Below are 12,069 nucleotides of genomic sequence, written 5' to 3' on the forward strand. Positions count from 1 at the left end.
GTTGAATGAACGAACTACTGTTTTAAATACTTAATGAAAAAGAATTAAGAATATTCATTTTGAAATATTTAAATATAAAAAAACTTCATAGCAAAAATAGAACACAGAAAAACTATGATGAAAAAATTGAAGATTGATGATAAAGTAATGGGAAAATGAACAAGACAAATACATTATCAGTTTGACTCATTCCTTTAATATTATATGATTACTGACACCATTTATGGTAGTTGAGAGTTTGACATGTCTCTAATATCTAATATGGATAAAATAAGTCTATAAATTATTTTATTTCAGAACTCAATTGATATACCAAATGCATTGCAATTTTTGTGACAATTACACTCAAAAATTCATGTGTAAGGTCCATAAATAGTGGAAAATCCCATACAGAAAACTTGATACCTCTATGAAAAGTAATCCTTTATAACACACCACGACAATTCTATCCTTTCATTTCCCTTTCACTATTTTAATAGGGTTAGATACCCTCCTTCACCCTAAAATTGAGTAAATCTGTATGAACTGTTTCACTATAATTTTCACTACAAATTAGTTACCAGCACATACTTAAACTTCAGCTATATGAAAAAATTTATTTATAAAATAAGAAACTTATTAAAAATAGATGTACAAGAATATTATTTTATTTTTAAGTTAATTAAATTTTATTTAGGGTATAGTATTTGTTAACTATATTGGTATCCCACCAACTCACTTTAAGGCCGAGATCCATAGTTTTGCAAGCACGACGGAAATTATTTATCCCACGAATAGCACTGTCGGTAAAAAAATTGTAAATTACAGTATTATAAGATCAAGCTTTGATTTTTGAAATTGTGGTAGAAAAAATTTTATCAAAAAATTATTTGCTACTAAATTGTAATTAAGAAATTTTTAAAACGACGTATTTCATATTTATAAGAACTGTACACGGTCTTTATTTTACATACAAATCAAATTGAGTATCCTTTACAATTCCTGTAGCCCAAAACTGAAACATTACGTACAGAATTTAAATAATTTTAGTTTAAAACTTGTCATGTAACGAACGCGTGTAGCTCGTGAAATGGACGAATGATGTGTTAGTTCAGCTTTACGCCGCTAGACGTCAGGCACGATGAGTTTAGAGTTTGCCCGCTAGATGTCCCAACTATCGCAGAGGATTTCCGTAGGGAATAAAATTTATTTTAAACTTTCGACTTCAAAACTTGTTTCGGTGACAGTAAGTCGTTGTGTTTTGAAAATAGAAATAAGCCAATTGAAAACTCTTCCATTTCCTTCGAACTATATTGAGCAATGAAACATCTATATCCTAATATTGCACAGATATGATTTAACGAAACTCTGTAGAACTTTAATTGTAAACTTTTATTGAGACAAGATTTATTGTTTTTATGATTATAGTCATATTGCGTGGATCAAACGTGACCTATTAAATGTCTTTTCTTTATTTTACTTTTTACAACAACACGCGTCCTCTTTCGCCCCATGGTCCGCTCTGTAGGTATCAGGTCACGCAATATTTTGAATGTTATTGTAATTTTGGCAATTTAAAATTTGTGATTTATGTGTAGTAAAGTATTTTTTAATTTTTATAATTTTTTTTTTTTTTTAGTTGGTTGGTTTTCTAATGGTATATACGTTCCTTTATTTCCTATAATAAAGTCATATTTTACTACTGGAATCTTTCCATAATATCTTCAAATTGCAATAACTATTTCTCTGCATGAGAAAGGTAATAAATCAAATATATAAAATTAACGTCTGATAGCAGTTATGTCTTGTTTTGCAATAATATTTGAACAATGTGTTGAAATTATATGTATGAAAATTACAAAATACTATCAAATTTACAACAGCTAGAAGCACTGAAACAGCTTTTGCTGATTTTTGTTATAAAAGATACCGATACAAGGCAATTGATGATGAATCGATAGGAATTTTTTGTAACGCATCTAACACGATTTGACACGATTAATCAAAATATAATGTTGAATAAAAAACATTATTTTAACTGGGAATAGTTTAAAAACACACAAATTATTTCAGTTTTATCTTAATGACATGAAGCATATAGTACCCATTCTGCTCAGCCTGAATGATTAGGTCCACATTGTCAATTCTGATATCCAAACAACAAATATCGGGGTTGCCCAAGAAAGCATTGTCCAAACCTATTATTGAATACGTGAATGTTGCGGAAGAATCAGTAAAAATGTGTATCTCATTAGCTTTGCGGATGACGCCAACACAATTACTATAAAAAAAAAAAAAAAAAAAAAACTCAAATGTACGAATGTTTGTTTCAGAGAAACGTTTTAGATACTATTTAGAAGATTTTCGATAAATTGTATCATATTTGGTAGTGAATGGTAGTTAAGAAATGTTCTATTCTTTAGCCACTGTTTTTTTTACAATCCCTTACAGTATTGGTTGGTTGTATAAAGTATTATTTCAGACTAAAGTTGTAGAGACTATTTATTAAGTTTGCAGAAAATAAGAATGTATTTTATATTTTATGTGGCAAGAATGTTATAATTTTTGTTTGTTTTTCAATTCTAATCGTTTGAACTCCCTGCAACAATGTTTAGACTTATCAAAAATAGTTTTATAAACATTTTCTAGAACACATCTAAAGTTTGCAAACAATTTGAACTGATTTGATGGCGTGCCTGCTAAGGAAGTTAAGAAATTCTTTTGTCCTCTGAGCCATTTTTATTTAACCTTGCAGTTATTTTGACAAAAGGTTTTTGGTATAAATTAAACGAGATATATAATAACTCTTCATACGGATGCGCGGATTATAGCAATTGTCCTATTTAAAAAAATAAACCTTCCCCATTTCTGCCCCATTGGTCAGATATTTTCCATTAACAAACTCGACCATGATTTCTCATTGTTTTTTTTTCTTCATTAATTTGGAAATGTTTCGTGCAAAATTACGTAGTTATCGTGTTCATAAAATTTTATGTATGTTATATATATGCATATATAATGTTTTGAGATGATGATTTTGGGGACACTAAACTATGTAACGAAAAACTTTGTAGAAATTTTCCGGAAGTCACACAGTGGTAACTGCTACAATAATAGGAAGTCTTTCTCCGAAATCTACCCAACTCTATAAAAAAAGATCACTTTTATTTCAATGATTTAAAGGCTAGCAAATTCATGCCAATACATTTGCATACGAACAGCATTTTTTATAATCACTCTATTAGTTGCGGCATTAATTTTTAGAGTTATAAACAAATCCAAGTTAAACAAAAAAAAAATGAACAATAAGTATTTAAATGAATAAACCACTTCAGTCACTACCGAAAACTATTTAAATCGTTAAGATTCATCCTGTTCCTTATATTTTTATCTTTGTATCCATTTTATGTATCAAAACAACATGGAAAAAAAACTTCATTGTCGATCCAGAAACAACCAAAAAATACACTTGCAGAGAACCACAAAAAATACTGCCTTAGCAAGTGTTTCCGCAGTGGATTTAAACTTATAATAGCTTTCGTGTTTCATAAAATCAATTTTAAACTCTATTAAATTAAATTAATTCTTCTAGATAAATTGAAGTTTGTAAGGCCGTGTCCGTATTCGCCTGAAGTATATAATACTATACGTACTTGTCCCTGGAAGTGAAATCACAAGGGCTGCATAACTGAAAGTTAAGTAAATTCAAGTACGCAAGTAAATAAATCTGTGTACTTCTCACGTACTTCCAGTTGAAAAAACGTCACCATTTTGAAAAACGATTTTAGGTTATATTTGATTTTAAAAATTTAAGAACTCTTAAAAAACATTAATAATTTTTATTATAAATTTGATGAAAACATTATTTATACACGTTTACAAATAAGTTTAAACAATTACATGCACATGCACAGCCTACCGTTGGTAACTACAAAACGTAGGTAAAATAATAAATTAAATTGCCATAAATTCGCGGGACAGTAATTAAGTGTTATATGACTATTTTCGGCTAAAAACATTTTTCTCAATAAAAATTGTGTGCAAAAATAAAATGTAAACATCCTTTTTGGCTAGATATTACCATGTGAAGAGGCCAAACATTGAACCTGTCCAGATTCGTCAAGGGCAAGTGAAGTACGCAAGGTTGCAAGCTCATAACTACATAACTTTAGTTCGGATCGGCCTAAATAAACATGTTAGTAGTAGTATTATAGTTTGGTTGCTCCGAGCCCTGGCTTCAGACTGAGGATTGAGGATGGGGTCAATGACCTATTGATCTGGCGTTACGGTGGCAATATTTGGTGTCAAAATTCCCCAAAAAAAATTCATATTTGGAGGGAAAAATTCCCGTTTTGAGGGAAAATTTCTCGTTTTAGTTATCAAAACTGTCAACTGCTTTAAAATTCCTAAAAGTGGCTTAAATTCTTAGCGTCAAGCCGTTCTAAGCCGTCGAGGTCATGACCTTGACAATTAGGATGACATCACCGCAATTTTGAATTATCTTGTAACTGTTGCAATTATCGTGTGTATAAAAATTGTAGCGCACTCTAGCAAACGTAAACAAGATGACGACTGTGATGTCGTAATCCAAGATGGTGGGCGTGACGTCATACTAGCGGGCTATATATATATATATGTATATATATGGGTATATATATACATATATATACATATATATATACATATATATACACATTAGCATTAGTGGTGGGAAGTCATTCTGATGGCGGCTTACATGGAGGAAGGATGGGTCGCCATTTTTTTTTATTTTTTGCACTCACCGGGTTAGAACCGAGGACTCCGAACTTCATTTTGTAAGTGCGTTTTTAAATAATACTTTATTAAATATTGATTAAATTTTTTATAAATTTTGAATCTTTTCTTATTAAAATCTGAAAATAAATACGGATTCTCAAGATGGTGGTAGTGATCTCATAATCCAAGATGGCGAAGTGATATTATTTAAATTTTTATGTTTTATAAATTTTAATAACGTTAATGCATTTTTTGGACAATAATTACTGTTTTTCAAGATGGCGGCCGTAACAAAAATTGCAAAGATCTATAATTCAAGATGGCGGGCCTAAAGAAAAGTGAAATGATGGCGTTATACACATCCATTATGGCGGGCATAACGAAACATGCAACAGTTCTGGAATCCAAGATGGTGGCCGTAACGATATGTGCAACGGTGTGTTTAAATATTTTTTATTTAAATTTTGTTAATTAAATTATTTAATAAATTTTTAATTTTTTGCCGATTTTATAGCATAAAAATTACGTATTTTCAAAATAGTAGGCGTACTGATAATTGCAATAGTTACGACATAATTCACAATGGCGGTGATGGTATCCTAATTGACAAGGTCATGACTTCGGCAGTTTAGAGCGGCTTGACGCTAAGAAATTTAAGCCGCTTTTAGGAATTTACAAGCCGTTGACATTTTTGATGACTAAAACGGGAAATTTTTCCTCAAACGGGAATTCCCTCGAATTAGGAATTTTTTTAAAAGGAATTTTGAGTCATTTTTGAGGAATTTTGACACTAAAAATGGCCGCCGTGACGTCAGAGAAATCGGTCTCATACGTTTATGCCCTTATATATTCTTGATTAAAAAGTGACAATGTATAATGACAGGGCCCATAGCATAATTATGTATACCAGTTGCGGAAAATGTAATGTAATGATACTTGTATATATAAGAAAAAATATAATTTTTCTCATTAATTTGCAATGGATGTGTAATTATTTTACTACAAAATTTGTCTAATACATTGCTATTTAATAAATAATTTGTCCTCTAGTTGTTTTATTTTCATTTGTCCAAAGACATTTAATTATATACTAAGCTTACTAATTTTTACTTTTTCTCAATTTTTCTTTATTATGCAATTTTAAAATGTAAATTTGGTTTGCAGCAATTACAATTTCTAAAACGTGAGTATAAATTACTATAAAACTACGTCCATGACTTATATTTATTGTACTAGTATTCCTCGCTCCTAATCACTTAGACTCTGGTTGATTTCCGTGTATTACATCAGTGGTCGTAATTTATGCACGCCTTTTTTCTACTTACCTGATCCAGGTTCAGATCTGAAGCAGTGTTTTGCATGTGGTAACGTGTCAATTGTTTTTTGTTTTTTTTTAACGGTTTGGGAAGGGGAGAATTAATACTCTTCGCGTATCACTTTATCTAGCCACCTCTGAAATATTATTTTGTTACCTACGACGAATAGCCTAATCCCTACATATGTTCATTCAGACACTTCTGACTGGGTAGCGAAGGCGGTTTGTGGTAAAGGTCTGTGACCCTTTCAGAGTTAAATTTTAATTATAGAAATATTAATTATTAATTACAACAATATGTTATTTCATGCTTGTCCGACCTGCAGTACATAAATACCTACAAGGAGAACTACCGGTGATGGTTGACGTCACCCGTAGGGATAGCATGAAGGTGCTCTCCATTTCGTCAGACGCGACCGCCAATATTTATGTTGCAATTATAAATTACTACACGATACCATATTTTGTAAATTTTAATTACGTATTTTTAAAAGAAATTTTTTTGACGAATGCCAGGGTGACATAGATTTCAAACATCATACATGATAAATAAAAATGAAGGGGTCATCGAAAGCCACAAGCTGCAGGTAGGCTAAAAGCAAACCAAAAAATGCTTCAGCTCTATCCTCGTCTATACATACTTACATGCATAATACATTCAAACAACTAAAATTAGTGCAATAAGCGGCAATATTGTGGACATATATTCAACTACAAATATAAATTGATTGTATAAAAAGGTCATTTTTATATCGTCGTACAGAAAACTATAAATTTTAATCATATACCCAAAAATATCACTTTACAACAGAAAGTCGCGTAATTAGATGTTCAATCATATATCTGTGGCAAAATGTGTAAAGGAAGAAAACCCATAAAAGCTCAAACCCTTTTTCGTACAGTATATAACAATACTTTTTTTTACGGGAAGGAAAACTGCATTACTGGCCAACCTCACTGATTGTAGTGGTCAGCTGTGTGCATAACTTGCAGAAGAGACCAAATCTGAGAGTTTCGCCACCAACCCACCGCGGTAAAATGTACAATATGTTTATCGTATAAGTGAAGTGTTCTTTATATTTGTTTGCATATGTATGCACAAAATTAATATTTATTATAATTCTGCTGGGTTGCATAAGGTTGCATACGGTACCTACGGGTTTATAACTGAAATGTCAAATGTACTGAAAATAGTAATATTTATTCTCTTACGCGCTGAGGGTCGAGCGGTCGAAGAAGTCTGGGGAGAATTGACAGAGAAAACCGAGCGGAAATCTTACTTCTCTCCGAGGCAGGCAGTTGGCTGGCTTCCCCCACCCCCCTCAGCTCGTTGAAGAACATGACACCCCGCTGGGCGATAAGGAATTCTAAGAAAAGCGCGCTCTTTCCTCCTACTCCTCCACCCCCACCCCCCCTCATCATACCAGAGCTCATCCGTACAGCTAGTGCTCTCTATCGAGGATTTTGGAACTACGTGTGTTGTGTTCTTTCTTTGCGCGCTCGGGAGAAACTCAGGATCTTAGCCTTAAACCCTTCCCTTACAAATAAAATCAACAGTGCTTATCCAAAAACATCAATTTTTTTATTGCATATTCGAAAATAACTATATTTGCCTATGACATTGCACATAAGTTTGATACATTTATTTATTAATTTCATATAAATATTGAATTTTTTATTTTCCAATAGTTATTATCCCGAGTTAACTCGTGTCATAAATTTCCACGCACAAAATTGTATATATCACTAATTCTTTGTAGACTTATTCACTTCAAACACTAAGGAATAAAACATTTTATACCATGTGGTTCATTCTACCTTGTGTGAGGTATGATACACACGAAAACACGGCACTACACATAGAGGAACATTGCAGTCTGCACAGAAGTAACTGCTTTCTTTGCGGATTTTCTTGCCATTTGAGTCACGTACTCTGCTGCACATAGCGCATTGCCTTGTTGGGTTGGCTTTCTTCTCAGTAGCTGATATTAGATCAGAAAAATGCCTTCCTGTCAGACGAAGAGAATGTGCTGTGGTACCTGGACGTCTCTGAGATGGAGATGTGACAAACGGGCGATATTTTTCAAATATATCCTGGACAATTGTCATTCTGTACTGTAGCTGAGATTTTTTGCCACCTTGTTTGCAGTACATAACGTAGGAATTCCACAATGCTAATTCCATTAGGTGGAAAAAAATCTTCTTATAATATTTCTTTCCACGTTTCCTAGGAAGTGGATAAGTGGACATATGTTGATCAACTAAATCAACTCCTCCCATTGTGTTGTTGTAGTCAACTACCACCTATGGTTTTGTTACAGTTTTAGAGGCAGTTTTCACTTCGACCGTATCTGCATTATGGATGGTGCTGAGAAGAACGACATCCTTTTTGTCTTTCCATCGAAGAGCCATCACTTTTCCTCTCTGAAAAGCTGTAATTTCACCCCTTTTCAGTTTTTTTGTTTTAAGTTGGGCTGGCATTTCTTTTCTGTTCATTTTTACAGTGCCATAAGTGTCAGTGTTGCGAGAAATCAGAATATCTGCAAGTTGTGGTGATGTATAAAAATTGTCTGTCGTGAGACAATATCCCTTGTCTAAAAAGGGCTTCATGAGAGTCATCACAACTTGAGATGACATCGGAACTTCTTTGAACTCTTCATTCAGTGAAGTACCTTTCCCTGTGTATATGATGGTAGAGACCACGTAGCCACTTTTCGACTCGCATAACATGAAAGTTTTTAATCCAAATCTGGCACGCTTATTTGGAATATACTGAACCCATCCTAGTCTCCCCTTGTACAACAGCAAACATTCATCAATTGTAAGGTCTCTTTCGGGTGTGTAGAGACCAAAAAATTTCTTCTCTAGGTTCTGATACACTTCCCAAATTTTATTTAATTTTGGGTAGGGGTGAGTTTCAGCATTGTAAGATTCGTTGTTAGAAAAATGTAGATATTGTTTCAGTTCACAAAACGACGGTAGGACAGTATTTTTGAAAAAACTGGCACGGAAACCAAAGGATTTTTCGACCAATAGAGCTGTTGTTCAGGCAACCTCACAATGCTCTGTAATATTATCACAGCCAAAAAAACAATAATTTCTTCTTTTGTAGTGGGACGAAACTGTTTTGATGAACCTGGTTGTTTGGCTTGAGTTTGCTCTGCAAATCGGTTTGTTTCAGAAACAATGATTTTGAGTAAATTGTCATCGAAAAACAACTTGAAATACTCCAACAAATCATCGCTTTCATCTCCTGGTAGCTGGAAATTCATTGTTGGAATACCTTTGAACGGATATCTTGGTGGTGGTGGAGGACGAGGCTGTTGTGTTTTGTCTATCTCGCACCACTGTCGCAAAGCCGACCAGTCAACAGAACTGTCGGAGTCTGAACTGCACTCACATTCTGAACAAGATGATTCGCTACCAGATTCTTCAACATCGCCATCGATATTTACTATTTCACTATCACTGCAATTACTATCATCACTATCCATTTTAGGATGTAAGAACTGTCAAAACTTCAGTTTATTTACATTGAGTTATAAAAAAAATAAACTGTCAGTAAAAACATATATTCTAGTCACTTATAACAAACAAATAATAAAAGAAACACGTAATTATGATGATCTCAATTTTTACAATTATGGGTATTCACTTGCAATATGTAAAGTGAGCACAAAACAAAATACAATTTGTCGAAAACGCGCGCAATCGACACGGCGCAGAAGGCAACACGCAGTACATGAAAGAATAGCAGATAATACAAGCAGCACAACCTAGTGACTGCTTGCGGAAGCAAAACAAGCCAGCTTCGCTGGCTCGGTAGGCAGTACAATTTTAGTGGAGCATTGAGTAGCATTTATACAGTAAATATACTGGTTTATTCGGGTTAGTAAATTTTCAACCCGAAAACCACATAAAGACCGAGTTAACTCGGGATAATATATTTTTATTATGATTAATAGCCCGAGTTAACTCGGGATAATCAGGGAACGGGCTAAGATCTTAGTTTATTTTTGACTTTTCTAAGTGGATAAACTATCTGTTGGTTCTTCTACTGAGGTCCATCTTTTGTAGCTGGTTTGAAGATTAAATGGATGTGGGTAAAATAAGCGACCTTAGGTTTCAAAGAAATGAAGCTATGGGCATAATCTTGCACTAATTCACAAGCTGTAAGCATCCTTGGCACTATTCGTTGCCTGTGGCATCAAGAGGAACAGAGGAATTACTATATTTCTATTTCTGTTCCTTTAATGTTTCCTTCAATCCCAATGAAAATGTTTTGTAATTTTTACCATATTTAGACAATTATTGTTAAATTCCTGACCAGTAAAATATCCCAAAAGTTCTGAATAATAAATAAAATGCAACCTTTTTCAATTAACTTAAATACTATGTATTTAAATTGTACTTGATTTGGCCAAGAATGCTATGAACTGTTTAAGGAATTGTATTAATATTAACCTGAACACATCTACAAAGTGTCTAGATTGCAGAATTTTTTTGGGCTACTAAAATCAAACACTTTATTTAAATATACTAAGGATTATTCTACTAAAAGTTAGTAAGAAAACTGTATTTCTTAAGGGCAGATTTAGTACTGGGAAAAGTTTGGCTGTTATATAAGCCAGTGTTTCCGTTGTGTGACATGTTTGCTGTACGCAAATAGGAAAATCCTTAGCAAACTAAAGGCATTAATAACAGATTAGTTATAAATTTCCTAAATAGATGTTGATGCCTTGAATTTGATACATGGTATTGCTTAGTGCATTCGTCACGTCTTTTTTTGAGCATCACATATAAACTACTGGACTGATTTTTACAAAGACTTTTGTGTTTAAAAGCTTATGATAAGACTTAAAAACTTGTACATATTTTAATTGCTAGAACACGAGAGCTGCTTGAAAGAAATTTGGAAAATTGTTTTAAACAAACATGGCATCAAAGATATTTAATATGTTGGTTCTATAAAGAAATACGAACGAGGTGCTATCTTTTACTATTTCAAACTAAAAGATGAACTTCAATAGATAGCTGTTGTTGGTATTAGTCAATTTTGACGTGTATGAGAATTTGTCATTATGTTTAATGTTCAGTTGGTGGTACTGATTTGTGTATTACCTGGAAGAAGTGATTTTACTATAAACACAGTCTTGGTGAAAGTTACACGTCATCTGCATGTCTGTTTTGTGCTCCGACTTTCCCATAACAGTGCTTATGGGCCCAGACAAGCTTGGTTTCATGTGGCTGTGACTGCTCGAAAGTCGTAATGCATGTCAGGAGTATAATTGCCATTGCAGTGGTCATTATATTTGCAATTGCTGCTGTTTTTTGTGATTGTGTGTGGTGTGGGCAGGTGGCCATGTTTCCTGCAACAGTTGTAGGATTTCCAGAACTTACGAATACTAACTTCTCCAATTGGCTATGGAGAGTAGAGACGTTTTTGACCAAAGAGGGAGTAGACGACCTGATAAATATCTCGGACATCACCAAAGGGGAATTGTCAGCGGAAGAAAGACAACAGTTTGATGTGCGTGATAAAAAGGCTAAATGGGTCATAGCTCAATGTATATCAGATAAACACTTGGAAATAGTGAAAGGGGCAACCTCAGCTAAAGAAATGATGGTTCGTTAAAGAATGTTTTTGCCCGGAAGAGCCTCATATCCACATTATTTGTGATGAAGAAACTCTTGAAATTGAAGTTTTACTCAAGTGAGCTGCACGAACATTTCCTTGTAGTTGAGACATGCTTTGTGAGTTAGAAGCATTGGGGGCAGATTTAGACGAAACAGATAAGGTCTGCTATCTATTATTGACTATGCCGGAGAAATTTAGCAGTGTTATCACAGCCATTGAGACGACGACTTCAAACATAACTTAAGAGTTCGTGAAGGGACGACTCCTGGATGCAGAACTTCGAATGGTGGACGGTCATATGTCACCATCCCAGGTGTCTGGCTGTTCGTTTGAAGAGATTAAAGGTGAAGTGTTTTGGCTGTGGTGAATATGGTCATTACAA

General features: G+C 33.6%; 1 protein-coding gene across 1 annotated transcript in view; it reads right to left on the reverse strand.

The window, feature by feature from the left end:
* LOC134531086 (E3 ubiquitin-protein ligase RNF13) overlaps positions 1 to 12,069 on the reverse strand; it is a 99,027-nt gene that overhangs the window by 35,147 nt on the left and 51,811 nt on the right. The gene's annotated exons all lie outside the window — the stretch shown is intronic.

This window comes from Bacillus rossius, chromosome 3 (assembly GCF_032445375.1).
Source record: "Bacillus rossius redtenbacheri isolate Brsri chromosome 3, Brsri_v3, whole genome shotgun sequence".
In the NCBI taxonomy this organism is placed as follows: domain Eukaryota; kingdom Metazoa; phylum Arthropoda; class Insecta; order Phasmatodea; family Bacillidae; genus Bacillus; species Bacillus rossius.